A 16,654-nucleotide genomic window follows, 5' to 3' on the forward strand; every position below is an offset into this window, starting at 1 on the left:
TCTTTCACAAAATGGAAACCCCTAGAAATGTGAATTATTTTTCTTTATTTATTTTATATGCTGGAGTGTATAAATTATTTTAAATACAACTTGCACAACAGTACTGAATTGTGGGTTCCTGTGATAGAACAGAACTTCATTTGTGTAATTTCTTCCTCTCTTTTTTGAAGGTGGTTTCAGTAATTCCTTTCTGCTGGTGAATTGAAAAGTTTTGGTACTAAAAATGTAAGCCACTCTTCTCTCTGTAGGATTACTGAATAATTAGGTTATGTGGTAATTTTTTCTCTATATCAACATATGCCTTCCTATGTTATGTTAAAGAAAATCTCACAATATTTATTATTTACTATTTTTTTATATTTTTACAAAACTTATTTTGTAATTTTTCTTAGTGATACTTGTACTAGCTTCATACTTCCACCATATTATGGTAAAAATTAAAAAATATTTATGCTCTTCAAAGTCCTGAAATGGCAAATAAACCTTGTCATATCAGAAGTTCTTCCTCACACTTGAGTGTAACAAATGAATAGTAAGAATCTGTTGCAGTAGCGCTAGGATGATGCTGAGTCTGCCAGCTACAGGTTCCTTTTTTTTATTAATAGGTTTGTATCTGAACATTCAAACATGTCAGTAAATTACTTAGGAAGGGAAATGTATAGTAGAAATGAGATTTCTTTTAAAAGCCTAAAATTTTAATTTTCAATTAAATTTTTATACAATAAAGATTTAACAATGTAGTTTCAATAAACTGTATTTGTCACTACTTAAGGTATTGTTTTGTGTATTTCCCCTAGCTTAGGAAATTCCTGTGAATTTGTGCTGTATTCAGATTCTACCTACTGAAATTTGGTTTTACAAATTCTTTAATGAATATTTCTTTAAAATGGATAGAACTTTTTTCCTTTAGTCTGCTAGTTGTATTGATCTTAATCTTTGCAGTCTCTTTGCTGTATCTCGTACAATAGCTCCATAAAAAAACTGAAAAGCATGGGCACATCTGGTTGAGGGGGTTGAGTGGTTCACTCTTCGTTTGCAATGCTGTGTATGGGATGATGAAACCATGGTTCTCTACCTGCTCTTCCAGAGAGGCAGTCTTGTTTCTTAGGCTTTGGCTCCCTGCCTCTACCCCTCCAGAGGAAACCTTGCTCCTTAGACTGGTATCTGTAGGTCAGAGGTATTCATAGGTTAGATTGATCATGCCAACTATGAAAAGCTGATAACTGGAGTGTTAAGTTTATCATGGACAATGGTTTGAGTTCCCAACCTAGCAAGTAACTCCAGAAATGGTATTTTACATTTGCATAGTAGGATTTGCAAAACTTTCGCAACAAATGGGTGTTTTTCAGTCCCATGTAGCAGAGCTAGGAAATATACGTTGTTGTAATATAAGTGTGTATGGCTTTAAGCATATGTGAGATATATTAACCTTTTTTATGAGCTTTTTTGGAAGAGCGTGTGAACTAAGCAAGCAGGTATTTTCTCGATTTGTCTGTTGGAGTAGGTCCCTTATAAATGGGAAGATACTTCTGAAAGGAAGGCCTTGTGGGTGCCTCTGTGCTACTGTGTTGAAGAGCTGGGGGGATTAATAACATTAGTGAATCATAGTAGTTAGTAGCAGCTCATTAATGCCAGCCTCGAGAAGTAAGCTGCATCTAAAACTTTTTTTCCTGTGATGCGAATGATCTTAAAATATTTGGACACAATTTTGCTATAAAAACATTAACTTTTAACTGGTACTATATAAAAGTGGCACACATTGCAATACAATTTTTTAAAATTAACCTTTTTTTTTTTTTTTTAAATACTGGTGACATGATGTCAAGGTTTGTGTGAAAATATTTAATCACTTGATTTTTTTCAATTAAATACTTACATTTAAATTTGCTCTCATGATTTAAAAACTAACCTGATTGTAAATATTTAAATAACTTTAGAAAAAGCAAAATGAGTAACTTCTTAATTATGAATTTTAGCTTTCAGTGAAATGTGAGAAGTATATACACAGATGATGAATTTATCAATTGATTGCTATAAACTATCTATACTGGAGGATTCAGATGGAAAGGATTTCTTTAAATCTTTCAGGTATGTGAAAAAATGTCCTTGTTTATCTGTGGGTGCTAAGCTAATGTATTTCAGAGAAATAAAGCCTTTCACTTTTGTTTTCATTCTCTGCTGTTACAGAATTCTTGTTCGTTCTCTGTCATTGCCTTATTTCATCTGCCTGCTAAATGGTGGGTTGTGTTAGTGTTTGAGCCTTTGTATTTGGGTAAATAGTCATTTTGTTTTTGTAAATGGTAGAGAGATTGACAGTCGGTGTAGCTTATTTTCTGTTCTTAAAGAGAATGATATTTTGCAGTTGTTTGTGCCTGTGTTTTGGTACTGGTTTTCTTTCTGAAGGGTTAAATAGCTTGGGTCAATTAGTTCTCTACGTTCCTGCATGTCCATGAATGAGATTCTTCCTCTCTTTGGCCAGAATCCTCTTAATGTCATTATATTGATTTCTCATGGGAGAAACAGATTTAGTTCAGACTTTACTCAAAAAGTAGAACATGAAGGTTCTCACTTTCCTCCCTTCGTCTCTGCCGTCCCTCCACCCTCCCGTGTCTATCGAAGTACTTTATGTCTTTAGTTTGAGGAAAGTACCTGCATCCTTTCCTGATGTATGATACATTCTGATGCAGGCAATAGCAAATTTAAAAAAAAAAAAAAAAAAAAAAAAAAAAAAAAAAAAAAAAAAAAACTCTGCAAAATTACAATTTTTTTTATTGCACATGCTCTCGTGTCCTGGTCAAGTCTGGGAGGCAAGTGTCCTTCCAGAGAGATCTCCTTGAGTAAAATCCACATCTCTGCAGCTTTATTTGAATATGTCTTCTCAACTTTAGTAGGTTTGCAAATCTGTTACATAACTGTGTACACCTGTATTATGAAAAATTATGAATTCTCATTCATTTATGAAATTGAGTGAGAATTGGGCATCCAATATACTCTGTATTTAACAGACCCCCCCCCCCCCTTCCATTTCATACCAGAAAACTGAGCAATTTCAAAGTAGAAGACTTGCTTGTCATTATGTGATGAAGATTTTTGCTGGAGCTGCAGAGCTATTTGAGTGTGTGCTGCAAAGTCTGAAATACTGCTGGCTGTACAGCTAGCACAAGCTGTGCTGTTTATGGGTGCTGTTCCAAGGTCTCTTCCTTCAGAAATGAGGGCACTGCCTTGGTCAAAAATCCCGTGGTTGCTACTGGTCTATTCAGTATGCCAAGTTACAGTGCCATTACGCAATCCCAACAATGAGCATCCCAGCTAATGTTCTCCAGTTAGGTAGTAGCTGTCTGGCAGACGTGGCATGGGGGATGAGAGGTTAGGTGAGCGTCTCTGTCTGTGAGAAGAGAAAGACAGTGTTGCCTTTTCTCTGAGGGACTTGTTCATGACTCTGTTTCCCTTGCTTTTCCTTCCTTGAACTTTTTCAGCTAGCTGTAAATGGTAATTTGCTTACAGAAAAGATCCTGCTGATTGCAACTGCTTTGTGTTTTTGCTGAGACCTTGTAGTTTATAGTCAGCATTTCTACTATAGTGAAATTAATGTTTTATTGCTGCTTTATGTACAGGAAGTAAATTCTGTGTCAGAGTCGCTTGTTGCTTGCCACTTCTTAAAAATATTTTTTCTCTTCAACTTACTCTGTCATTCCCTGTAAAGAATGGTGTTTGTTCTCTGCTATTGTGAATTGTGAGACTCCCCATCCTGAACCATATTTCCTTCACATTTGTTTTGCAGCAAACGTTTTAGGTTGCCTGGCATGTTCCCCAGACCAATTAACATTAAAATCTGTCAAGAGCAGTTCAAGCAAAAGAACCTAGCCTCTAACGTGTCAGACTACAGTGAGCAATTGCATCTTTTTGACAAAATTTAAGACAAGCATCTTTGCTGTTTAAATTATTATTCTATTTAATTGTGATTTTCTTTTTCCACGCTGTTTACTGTCTGTCTGGCAAATATATTCCCTAAACAGGCAATTCTTGAGTACAATCTCTATCCCAAACACTTTAGAGCCTATAATATCCCCGATCAAATACCTATCAGAGCCAGAACTAAATTTCTATGATCTTATTTTCCTCATCACATGAACAGTAGAACTGCTCCTCCATCACTGTAGGAAAAACAAGAAGGTTTGTTCCATGGTGAGACAGGGGTTTTTATGCCTGTGATTTCTCCATCTGTCCCTAATCAACAAGTTCAGTTGTTCTCCACTGGTTCGGGCATGGTTATAGAAGGTGAACTGAGAAAGTGTTTCTCTCATATTCAAATGTTGTTTAGCCATGCAGGTAAGGAGAATTGTTCATTTGTCTTTACAATAGCAATTCCTACTGTGGTAGCACCTACAAAATCCAGTCAAGACAGTATTATAAACATGTAAGAAGTACCACCTCTCCCAAAGGAATGATGTGAAATTTCTCATCAGAGGTGGGCAAGAGACGAGGAAACTGTTTTTAAAGTTCAGTAGGCTTTTTAGCTTATGATCTTGCAGTTTACCCTGGCAGCAGTTGAGCCAACAGCATCCTGGGCTGTATTAGCATGTTGATGGAACGTTTAATTCCCCTCTCTCTCAGCACTCACTGCACTTGGATTATTGTGTCCAGGTACAGACACTCCCGATCCCCCTTGCCCAGTGCAAGAGAGACATCAGTTGACTCAGACGTTTTCAGTGGAGGGCCACCAAAGTAGTCAAAGGCTGGACTTATGTGTCCTCTAAGGAGAAGGTGAGGTAATGGGGCTTCTTCAGACTAGAGAAGAAGTTTCAATGTTGAGAGAACCTAACGACAACCTTCCAATACCTATGGGGATGTAATCAAGAAGCAGAGCCAGTCTGTTTACTGAAGTGCATGGCCAGAAGATGGGAAACAACGTACGTAAACCAAGAGGCTCTGACTTGAGGGAAAAATACCGCAAGAACAAAAACCATTCACTGTGAGGATAATTAAGCATTGGAAGAGAACTTGCCTAGACAATCTCTATCTTACGAGTTTTCAAGTGCTGCCTGGCAAAGCCCTGGGCAACCTGTTCTTAATTCATTGTTGACCATGCTTGGAGCAGGAGGTGGAAGTAGGTGACCTCCTAAGGCCTTTGATACATGAATTATACTATGATTCTGTTAACCAAGGAAGACACAGAGAAGGAGTTGAAGTGAATGTCTTCAGTCAAAATTCATGGACTTCCTTGTAGGTGATCAAGCAAAAAAAAAAAAAAAATTTTTGTGAGCCAACATGTCAGATTGGAGAGATTCATCTGACCGATCACTAGAATTATGCAGTGACACAAAATTATTGTAGAGATTAAAAATGCGCACAGAATGGGAAGAATTTTCAGAGTATGGTGCAGCTTTTCTGAGGGGTGGTTGGGACCTACAGTCTAGAGAAGGGATAGCTATTATCTCTTCCATTTGCAGACAGGTGGTTATCAAATGAAGCAACCAAGGAAACGGGTTGAAAATGTGAGAGAATGGTTCTCCCCTAAAAAGGGGAGTTAAGTGATACTGCTTGTTGTGGCTGTCAATTTAAACAAAATAATAAAATAAGTATTAGTTACATCAAATCATTGTGTTAAAAAGCACATGGAAAAATAATGGAAGAAGAACGTCCATTGAGAGCTGTTAAACACAATTTTTCCACTAGAGTTGAGGAGAACATATGAGAGAACTGGTTTTGGCCACTACTGGAGACAGAAGATGAAATTCTGACTATTGAAACTACCATGTTTTGCCTCAAGAAGCAACCTATTACCTAAATGTGGGTTGTACTCAGGATTTGCCACCTTTTCAAACCTTAACTGTATGATGTCATAATCTGACAGCCTGTCAGTGATCAGTTGTTGATTGATTCATACTGATCATCTAAGACACTGAAATGATTATAAAGGCATGAAACAAACAAACAAAAAAAACTGCTTACTGGAAAAGGGCACAGGTGATTTCTATCTGGCTTCTGGTTTTGTTGATTTTCAGTGGTAGTTCAGCATTCAATTTGGCACTAAATTCCTTCATTATTGTTTCTTGCCTACGGAATTGGTATCCTGTTCTGAGCTTACTCTTCTCTCATAAACAAAATAGTCCTTCAAAGACACTCAATCTTCATGAAGATGAAAGCATATGAAGGCATATCATATATGCCTAGGTATTTAGTTCAGTAACTTCATAAAGATACTTCTATGTAATAAGATCAGAAGGAAATGTTTCAGACTGAAAAAATTAGACTACTTTATACTTCAGATAAGTTGCCAAGTACAAGCAAGTGTCTGCATACAAAGTATTCAGTGTTTAATTAATTCAAACATATTCAAGATTCATCTCCTGCTGGACAACCTGAGTAGGTAACTGAAGTCCAAATGCCATTCAAATAATCATGTCAAGAAAGTGAGCTCCTTAAATTAGCAAACTTTTTTGTCCTGTGTGGTTGGTGGCAGTTTGTAATAGCCTGTAGAAAATATCCAGTACATAATTAATGGCATGTAATTTAACATAATGTGCTTTGAATGCAGCAAGTGAGCATAGGGTATGAGGATATTGTAACAAATTTATTCACTGTAACTTTTTTCAGTGTGTGTGGGATTTTTAATTATCACAACATGTTTCAAGAACTGCAGATAGAGAACAGCTATAACAGCTTCTTCATATTTGAATAAATTAATGCTAATAGCAAATATGTGATGACTGCAAGAGAGGTAGGAGCAGAACTCTAGAAATACTAATGAACTTACAGAGCTTTATGCACTTCTTTCCACTCCTGACTCAATGTATATTAAATCTGATCTGTGGGTATGGCATCCAGCAGACTTCTCTGGAAAGCATGTGGGTGGAATGAAGAGGACAATGAAAGGGATCTATAGACCTGACTGCATCTGCCAGAAACATTTTTATAAAACAAAAACTTGAAGCAGGGAATGTATTCCATAAAAAGCATTCCAAGTGAAGATAAGCTGCTTTGGCTTATTCTTTGTTGATGTTTGACACGTGATTCCCATCTTCCCTTCTGTTCTAAAACAAATGTTAGTAGTTACCATGTTTCGCCTGTGGCTGGAAGATGGTTGTCTCCCACTGTGTCCTTTGCATTGATATATATGAGAAGAAAGTGCACGATGGCTTTAAAAAGTGATGACTTTACATTTTGGTTGGTAGTCTTTGTCCAGTTAAATGCTCACAGACCATGTTAGAAAACACTTCGAAGTCTTATCAAGATATATATCCATATGAAACATACTTAATCAAAATTTCCAGGCTTCAGCATTAATATACTATTAACATATTTATACTGATAAATAAACACCAACATTTTTACAATCAAGGCTATTGTTAGTATTATCTTTACATGGTGTGGTGAAAAGCAATGTTAATATATTAAGCCAAACAAATAACACTTGAAAAAAACAAGAGCCCATGTATATGCTGTCAAGTCAAAGATGTGATGCAATTAAGCATGTACACTCCTTAGTTCAGCTGGCTTTGGTCTTAAATACTTACTTGCTCATTTAAAGGGGGGGAGAGGGAAGGTTTTTTTTAAAAAAAAAAAAAAAAAAGCTACAAAACTAGTCAATGACAGAGGACCATCTATCAATGGATCATAAGTATGATCCATTGTATGATCACAACCTAATGAAATCTGAGTTTTATATTCAGCTAAATACAGTTATTTCATTCTGTTCACCTTACACTTTCTCCTTGAAACACCTATAGTGAAAAAAAATGTTGAAGTTTATAACATACGTCGTACCAGGTTTTAAAAAAAGGGAAGAAATTTGTATAACCATGCTGTTTCCCAAAACAGAAAGCTAAGAAATTTGTGATCAACTGTGATTAATAAGTTAGTAAACACTGTACTCATTGCTAATTTTAGCATTCTTTATGCAACTGTATTATATAGAAAGCATTTAGACTTCTTTATGCCTATTTGTTGGAGGTCTCCATACCATACACAGTTATTGTTCTTTTGTCTGCTTCTGTGCAATAAACTTTTCTTGGTGGTCCCTTACATCTATGTGTAATGACATGTAGTTCAACTTAATGATCACTCTTATTTGTGTGTGTTAGTTAGAATTGTTTTTATCAAAACGAGAGCAAAAATAAGAATTTAAGTCACTTGAAATGGTATTATGAGAATTTGTAGGAAGATTCTGAAACCATTCAGAGAAAGAAAAGGATGTATTGTGAATAATGTAATGTTTTACATGCAAAGATTCTTCCTGTTCAATGATCAAATGCTTGTTTTAAAATACACTTGAAGATAACAAAATATTCTCACCAATGGAGTTTATGAGACAGGTTGATTTGACAGGTAGCTAACATCAAATTAAGATGTGCTTAGTGATAGTTCTTACTCTGTTCTAGAATACGGGAGAAAGCACACTGAAGCAATCGCTTATGGAAGGTGATAAGTCAGTGTAATAATTCTGTATGTGCTGATTGTCAAAAGTGTGACAGGCTTCAATAATTTAGCTAAAGTCACAGTTTTGCCAGAAGAAAATCTTAATTTTTGGAGCCTGTGATGATTTTTTTAATATGTGTTTTTTGGAAAGGTGTCAGTAAAAGAAGATAAAACAGTATCTACTGGGGCACTCATTAAATACTTTCTGTTGTCCATTTAGAAATTACTTGCCAGAGGACTCTGAGGAAATCTGCTTGCATTCAAAGCTAATAGATATCAGTGAGCTTTTTTGAAGTCCTAAGATGGTGTTGGTTGCTTTTAGCAACATGGTATATGCCATTCACAAGAACATGAGGACCCTGGTTGCTACTCGCATGCCTCTGCCAGAACCTCAGCTGATTGTTGGATGTGTTTAGGGCTGTTTTGAAAGAGGAACTAACAGATTTGAAAATGGAGGTGGCGGGGTTTGAAAATCCTTTCTTTGTTACCCTTTCAATTGTTGTTTTAGGATACATACAACCACCAGCTAAAAAAAAAAAAAAAAAAAAAGTTGATTTAAAAAAAAAAAACAGCTAGACATGATCATATCTCATTCTTTAACTTTCTGATACTTCAAACTTGTGCACAAGAAAATTTGTGGTTGACAGCAAGTGGAAGCTGCCATCATATCAGGGTTTCTATTTGTTCTTTGGCTTCCACCTTAATGTCAAATTTGACTGTGAAAGCAATGACTTAAGGAGACCATTGCACGCATATGGTTTGGGGAATGCTCACAGACTGCACAATCCTTCACTTGTCTTAACAATGGAAATGTTAATCTCCGTATTCTGTAGCTCTCATCTTGATCTTGGTGGTTACTTCTCTATTGCAGTGATAAGATGCATCCTGATACGACTAACCACTACTAAAAACTGGCATCCATCTAGCTCCCTAGCTATACCTCATGAAAGAATCTAGAAAATGTTACATTTATTTAGTTACTTTTGCTTCCATTGTAGCTTTATACAATGACTTTTCTTCATATCTTTTGTTTTTTTTTTTTTTTTTTTTTTTTCCCCAGGTGTTTCTTTGTTTCAAATTTCATTAAACCATGTTTGGAGAATTGATTTTATTAACTGAAAATCTGAAAAAAAATGTCATTGGAGTTAGCAGCATGAGAAAGACTTGCAGGAACATATCTTTTTAGTAGTACTATAAAGGAAAGTCTTGGAGATTCATATTTTGAAATCTAATTGGCTTCTTACTGTTGTGTACTTTTTCTTGCTAAGCACTAGGGAAAACTCTTGGTGTGTTTTTGTTTTGTTTTGTCAGTAAATACAGCTATTCTTCAGTGGTTTCTATTACCTGGATAATTATCATCATGTATTTTCTTGTCTGCGAAACAAGCTGCTGTGGATCTTGTGTCTTAATTAGAAACTAGTATTTCTAAGCTGCCAGTTACCACGTAGGACAAGAACTGAGCTGTGGCTAAGTGATTTTTCATCTACTTGACAGATGACACACTTACAGAATAAACAGAGGGTGGGGGTATAGTTAACAAAACAGATAAAATTTCAGAAATCCTTCAGTAATTACTGTTTTTGAGCTGAGTCAAACTTCTCAGAGTCCAAGAAAAGCTGCACAATGAGTAGGGGACTTCTGCTTTTGTTCTTTTAAAGACATTGCTGAGCTATTTTTTCTAGTAATACCAGTTTGTATAGCAGTTAAAAGAATTGTTTTCTCCACCTGGAAAATAATATTTTTTTTTTTGTGAAAGAATGGAAGAGCTTAAATTTCATAGTTGGAAAGTGAATATATAATTAATACTTCCCCATTGCAACTATAATAGAAATTAAATGGTAAAACAGCACACTTTATCTGTGAAATGTAGTTGTAGAGAAAAATCTGTGCTGTAGGACTGGCAGGTTGAGCATTTATGAGAAATTTCATCCTGGTAGCCTGTTTAGTGAACAAGATGGGTATTGCTAATGAGACATAACAAGAAAAAAATAACAGTCCTAAATTCTTATAAAATATCTTAGTCCAATGAAGTTGAATTTCCCAAGAGTTTTGCTACTTACTCAAGCTTAGAGTAGGTTACATTTTTGAGAAAATGCAAAGATACATAATGTCTCTTTATCATTCTTCTGGTGGAGAATTTGTCCTAGGAGTGTCCCTTTCTTGTTTCTTGGTTCTGGGAGATGTTTTTCTTTAGCAGAGATGTGCACATAGAGACTGACAGAGTATTTTTGAGATGTACCATTGCAGCAGTGCTTGGCGTGTTTCTGCTATCTGGTGATATGTAATTGGGGTGAGGATAGGAGTCAGGATATCCTAGGAGATAGAAATGGAGACCTAAAGGGGTAACTGCTTGCTTCCCTTTCCAAGACCTGATGAAATGAAAGGAAAATTTTTTGAAACACCTACTATGTGTGAGAGGCAGAGGGGAAAAAGGAACAGAAGGGGAGAGGAAATTTTATTTTATTAAAAAAGGCCACCAAGTTTATTAAATATGTTCTCAAATCCATGAGCCACTATGTGCTTCTGACCAAGTTGCTTGCTGATTGCAAATTGTGCCCTGTGAATGCACCTAAACCCCATGCTCCAATCTTAGCCTGTCTTTAGTATTAACCTTTACAGAATTATCCCATAGGTTTGAGAATAATTTTTATAAATGGGCAGAAGCCCATAATGACCAAGAAACAAGAGGTTGATCTGTCAGTAGAAGTAAGCATATTGCACTTTTCTGCATGTATCTGTTCTGAAGGGAGATGCACAACACTGGAAGTGCTCTACTTCATGGTTAAGACAGTATTATATGGAATGTGAGCTCCAGAGTTTTAGGTGTCTGTATTTACTTTCTCCATAGGAAAAAAATAAATAAATGATTGTCTTATATGCAAACATACTGCTTTCGTATGTGTAAATTTAATTTCTTTTTATTAAAAAAGATATTTTTGGAACTGTTATCACAGAGATAAAAATACATCATTCCTATATTTCTTTTACTATTTTAAGTACTCTATTTCTTCCTATGTTAAGACAGGAGGAAAAAAAAAAAAAAAAAAATCTCTAGGCAAGATCTGTTAATGTGGAGATCCATTGTTCAGGTCAGGGAATCCTCCAGTATGGTCCCAGCATGCCAGCCCACTGCAGTCCGCAGCTGCCTGCAGTAGGTTGAGCAGGAAGAAGCTATCTGCTGCAGACCTCACTGTCTTTTCAGCTTGATTTAACTGGATAAATATCCTCCATATGACTTTCAGGATCAGGGTTTCTTTCCTCTGTTTCTGTTCTGTTTTGTGAAATATGCACTTATTTATATTAAGGACTTCCTTACTTTAATTAAATTATTCAGTGTAGCATCTCTGATAATTGTCGCCTGGGTGAATTTGAGAGTAAGAATACTTACAGTATTACAGCAGGAATTAAGAAGTAGATACAAGTAGGAGTGAGGAAAGAGAGCAAACTCTGAAGTTAACAAATTTTTAAGGCCACCACAATACTTAGAAAAGTTCAGTTGGAAGGGAAGATCATCTAGCCCAACTGCCTGACCTCTTCAGGGCTAACCAGAAGTTAAAGCATCTTATTGAGGGCATTGTCCAAATACCTCTTGAACACTGACAGGCACAGGGCATCAACCACCTCGCTAGGAAGCCTGTGCCAGTGTTTGACCACCCTCATGATAAGAGATATTTTCCTCATGTCCTGCCTGACCCTCCCCTGGCACAGCTTTGCACTGTTCCCATTCTGCCATTGGTGACCAGGGAGCAGAGACCAGCGTGTCCATCTGCACTTACTTTCCCTCCTCAGGGACTTGCAGAGAGCCACAGGGTCACCTCTCAGCCTCCCCTTCTCTAGGTGAGACAACCAAAGTGTCCTCAGCCTCTTCTCACAGGACATGCCTTCCAGCCCTTTCACCAGCTTTTTTTTTTTTGCCTTCCTCTGGATGCTTTCAAGTACATTAGTATCCCTTTTATCTTGTGGAACTCAGAAGTATACACAATATTCAAGGTGAGGCCAGAACAACACTACATGTATCAGGAAAATCACCTCTTGTGACCATCTTGTTATGCTAAGTTTAATGCAGTCATCATTTTATGTTACTCCTTCCTTAAATAATGAATTTATTCTGTGTGACCTTTGCCTGAAATAAAAATACAAAGGAGCATTGGGAACGTTAAATAGTCCTTAAATCCTAGAGTTTGCCCTTTCCCCTGGGATTTCCAGCAGCACGGCCAGGAGGCAACCGTTGTCACTATTCGTGTTATTCTCTTCAGTTCATTTACCAAGAAGGTATCAAGAGAGAGGGCTGTCACTACTGTTCTCCCCTAGCAATTTAGGGAGCGAGAGCAGCCTAGAGGAGAGATGATACAGAGCCTGTCTCCTTCAGCCATTTCTGCAGCATGGCATTGAGGGCTGCTCAATCCATGCTGTAGTGCTAGATTTATGTTAAAGGATGATAATTTGCATTTAAGGGTTCATCTTGAAAAAAATGTAAGAGGTACTTACCAGCCTGCCTCAAATTGTGTCTAAGGAAAAGGCTTTTTACTACTCTTGTAGGAAAAAATGTATTTTAAAAGAAATCCAAGCAGCTTTGAGCTTCAGTCAATTTCACCATATGCAATAGTATGTAATTATCTTCATATTGTTTCTTTGTTCTCTCACACAGGCTTGTTATTTGGTTGCAACAGTAAAGCAATATAAAGCTTGTAAATTAAATGGTGAGAAAATACAGGTTTCAGTCACAATTGTACAATACTATTTCAGAGGTTTGGGGGCCCAAAAAAGGACTCATTTTATAATGACTTGCTGTACTATTTACAATCAGTAGTATTTCTGCCTTTCTTTTATAGTAGAATAAATGTGAATCTGTGGCTGTGTTGACTGAATTAAGCTAATTATAAGATAATCCTTGTCCCAATGAACTTAATTTTATTACATCAGCGTAGTCAACTGAGATTTCAGGTGGAAAAATATCTGATGGAAACCTGACTCACCATGATGAGCAAGATCTTGTCCTGCTAATCACCTACACCTGGGAAGATACTTAGGCAGGTGGTAGAAAGCAGGGGAGGTGAAGTGAGAACTAGGGATAAAATACTTGACCTGTAACTAGGAGTCTGACTGTCTCATTCCCTTTATTTCTTGTGTTTCATTTCTTCTAGCAGAGAGGATGCTTGAGTATGGTCAGCGTTGCTACAAGCCATCATACCATATGTAGAGTGCATTCAGTTCTCAGCTGCTCCTGGCAGTTCTTTTCATTATTTGAACTTGGTGTAGGTATGTATGTGGAGGAGGACAATTTTGAAAGTGCTTCAGGATTTGTCACCTCTTCCATAAGCCTCTACCTGTTTTGTGGATATACAAATTACTGTCTTGGGAAGATGGAATTTCATGTTGTGTACTCTTTGGCGTTGGTGTGATTTGGCTGCAAGCTGTATATAGGTTAACAATGGGTGAATTTGGAAGAACTCACTGTTGTTAGGGCAGGCCTTCTGTTGCAGTATGTGAAAAAGAGTAGGTACATCTCCAGTTTAAAAACAATAAGAACTGGAAATGTTTAAGGGTAGCATTCTCTGGTGTAGCAACTTGTTAAAATTGAGGTTATTTCTGAAATTCCAAGATAGATGATTCAGTTTTGGGGTTACTGCTTGATGCTATGCAAAATATTTCCCTGAACAAATACTGATTTTTAATTTGTGTTGCTGCTGTCTACAGAAGTGGGGGAGAGAAGGGGGAAATGACCTTGTCTTACACAGCTGTAAACTGAGCATTTTCCTTGATGATGATGATTTAAATTACCTGAGATAGAGCATGTTTTCTAGAACAGTCCTCTACTTTCACAATCAAAAATACTTTTCTTGAATTTTTTTGAAACTTCTCTTTATAGTTGTATTTAGATGACCATTCAGCAGATCAAGGAAGACCAGAATTTTAATACTTGCTACTCTTTTTTTCTATTTGTAGCTAAGACCAGAGTAATTTCAGTGTGTGAATGAACAGGCTGAATAAGCAGAAGTAAATTTAACTTATTTCAATGGTAACGTTAGGTAGTGGATATGCATGTTTTTGTTCGTTAAACAGATATGAGTGAAAGAAAATCATTAGTTCATACACAGAAGGATCGGTTTGTTCACATAAACTCAATCTGTGATGCAAAGGTCAAAAATGTTAATGGTTTCTGCAGTGAGAGATTTGATAGAGATTAAAAGTTACTTATTTGGCAGGCTGATCCCACTTATGTTACTGATTTCCTGCAATACAGGAAAGAATTAGTCTTCCTAAGCAAACATGATTTACTTGATCTCTTAAATTTTGTAATTCTATAAAGGAAACTTGAAAGGATGCAAGATAGAGTATTCTGTGAAAAAAAATAAATATATATATATATGATACTGACATAAAGGTGATTTCTGAAAGTTAATTTTCAATGTTATCAGTTTTTGTTGTTCATTTCAGTACTTGTTCATTCAAAATTGTGAAAATTCATATTTTGAACTTAAGAATACTCAATAGTATACATGTACTTAAAATTGTTAATGTGCTTGAATTGTGGGCTCTGCTGTGGGTTCTTGTATGTTTGTAAACCCTGTGTTCAGCAACTCTTTCTCTTCTAAATGGCTTGCCATGTAACTGCACAGGGACTGCTTATTTTACTTAGACCTTTATCACTTACGGTTAAAGCAAGTCTTTGCAGAGTCAGCATTAAGATGTAGCAAAGTAAGCTACTGCAAAGCTGTAGAAAATAGGTCACTGCAAAGTCAGTGTACAGCTATTGGAAATAACTCTCCTGACCCCTTCCTGACCCTTATTGATTTTTGCAGTTACATCTAAAGCAGATGTATGATCGTATAAAGTGTGTTTTGGCCAGCCCTGAATCCAGAGTTGTGGTGCTGACCATGGCCTGACGATAGCCTTCCTCTGGACAGCAGCTCTAGAGGGAGTCCAGAGGCACCCTGTAAGCCAGCTGCTGGCTGAGGAGAGGGTACTCTTAGGGAGAGGGCACTTAAGAGCAAATGCAAAGAAAATGGGCCTTCAAACTGGGGATGGATAACCCGCCAGAATATGTTATCTGGTGCTCCACATCCAGGCATATGGGGACTTCTCATTAGCCAAAGTTGCTTGGTGACAGCTCAGAAAGTCACTTCTTTGCCTTGAGGTGATGAACGGACCAGGCCAATTTGGGCATACAAAAGAAAGTCAAAATTTGAAGCACATGTTGCTGGGTTTGACATTTAAAATCTTTGATTGCACTCTAAACCTTTAACTTTAAAATGCCATTGATTTTCATTAGAAGGCTTTGTAATGTACTTCAGAATTACTCTTTCTCTCTCAAAAAAAAAAAAAAAAAATCTGTTAAGGAATTATACCAATTTCCTATTTTGGACTCTTTCCAGTCTTATAAATTGGGATTTAATCTGGCTACTGGACTGAAATAGATATAGAAAGTAACAACTCATTAATAAGATCTTTTGCTTAAATATGTCTCTAACTGCAGCACTGTACAAATGTAACAGAAGAAAAATCTTGCTAATTTCTTAGTGCTCTGACTTAATATTGACAAATATTTTAATATTTCTTTTTTGAGAGAAATATATGGGGAACATTATTCTAAATTTCTGAAAGCTTGTAGAACTAAATTTGGATTTAAGCCTTATTTCCCTAAGCAAATGTAGGTTAGAGTAAGAGGATAGTCGAGCATTAATATTGTTTTTTTCCAAATATCTGTCAATGTATCCGCATGTAGTGAGTTTGATTCATCAGTTTTGAACTCTAAATTGTTTTTAGAATAATTTACTTCAAGAAATTTTCAGTTATTGTTTAAAAAAAAAAAAAAAAAAAAAAAGTGTTTCTTCCTTTATTTGTTCCTGGGAATCAAAAAGCTTGCCCAGCTGTAGCATGAAAATGAGACAGAATCCTCAATCAAACATTTCTTTAAAAACTAAGGTTACTCTAAGTAGACTGTGATATTTTTTTCATAATGTTGTAGTCACCTTTCTGCCTCCATATCTCATGGAAATACTGGGAAAAATATTTGTCTGATAACTTCTATTCAAGCTTTCTTTAAGAAGCCTGACATAAGTCTCTGTACCAGCTATTCTCTGTATGTTTTCAGATTTCATTTGGAAAGGGGCCAGTTGAAAACATTTTCTCCTCTCCGTTTTGACAAGTTTGAAAATGAGAGATTGAGACTAGTCATAGTATGTTGCTGCATAGTTGCCTGTTACAGTAATATATCTTTGGCTGATTAACATAA

The 16,654-nt window shown here is 36.3% G+C and overlaps 1 protein-coding gene across 6 annotated transcripts in view; it reads left to right on the plus strand.

The window, feature by feature from the left end:
- CTNND2 (catenin delta 2) overlaps positions 1-16,654 on the plus strand; it is a 641,797-nt gene that overhangs the window by 35,684 nt on the left and 589,459 nt on the right. The gene's annotated exons all lie outside the window — the stretch shown is intronic.

Source organism: Aythya fuligula, chromosome 2 (genome assembly GCF_009819795.1).
Source record: "Aythya fuligula isolate bAytFul2 chromosome 2, bAytFul2.pri, whole genome shotgun sequence".
Taxonomy (NCBI): Eukaryota; Metazoa; Chordata; class Aves; order Anseriformes; family Anatidae; genus Aythya; species Aythya fuligula.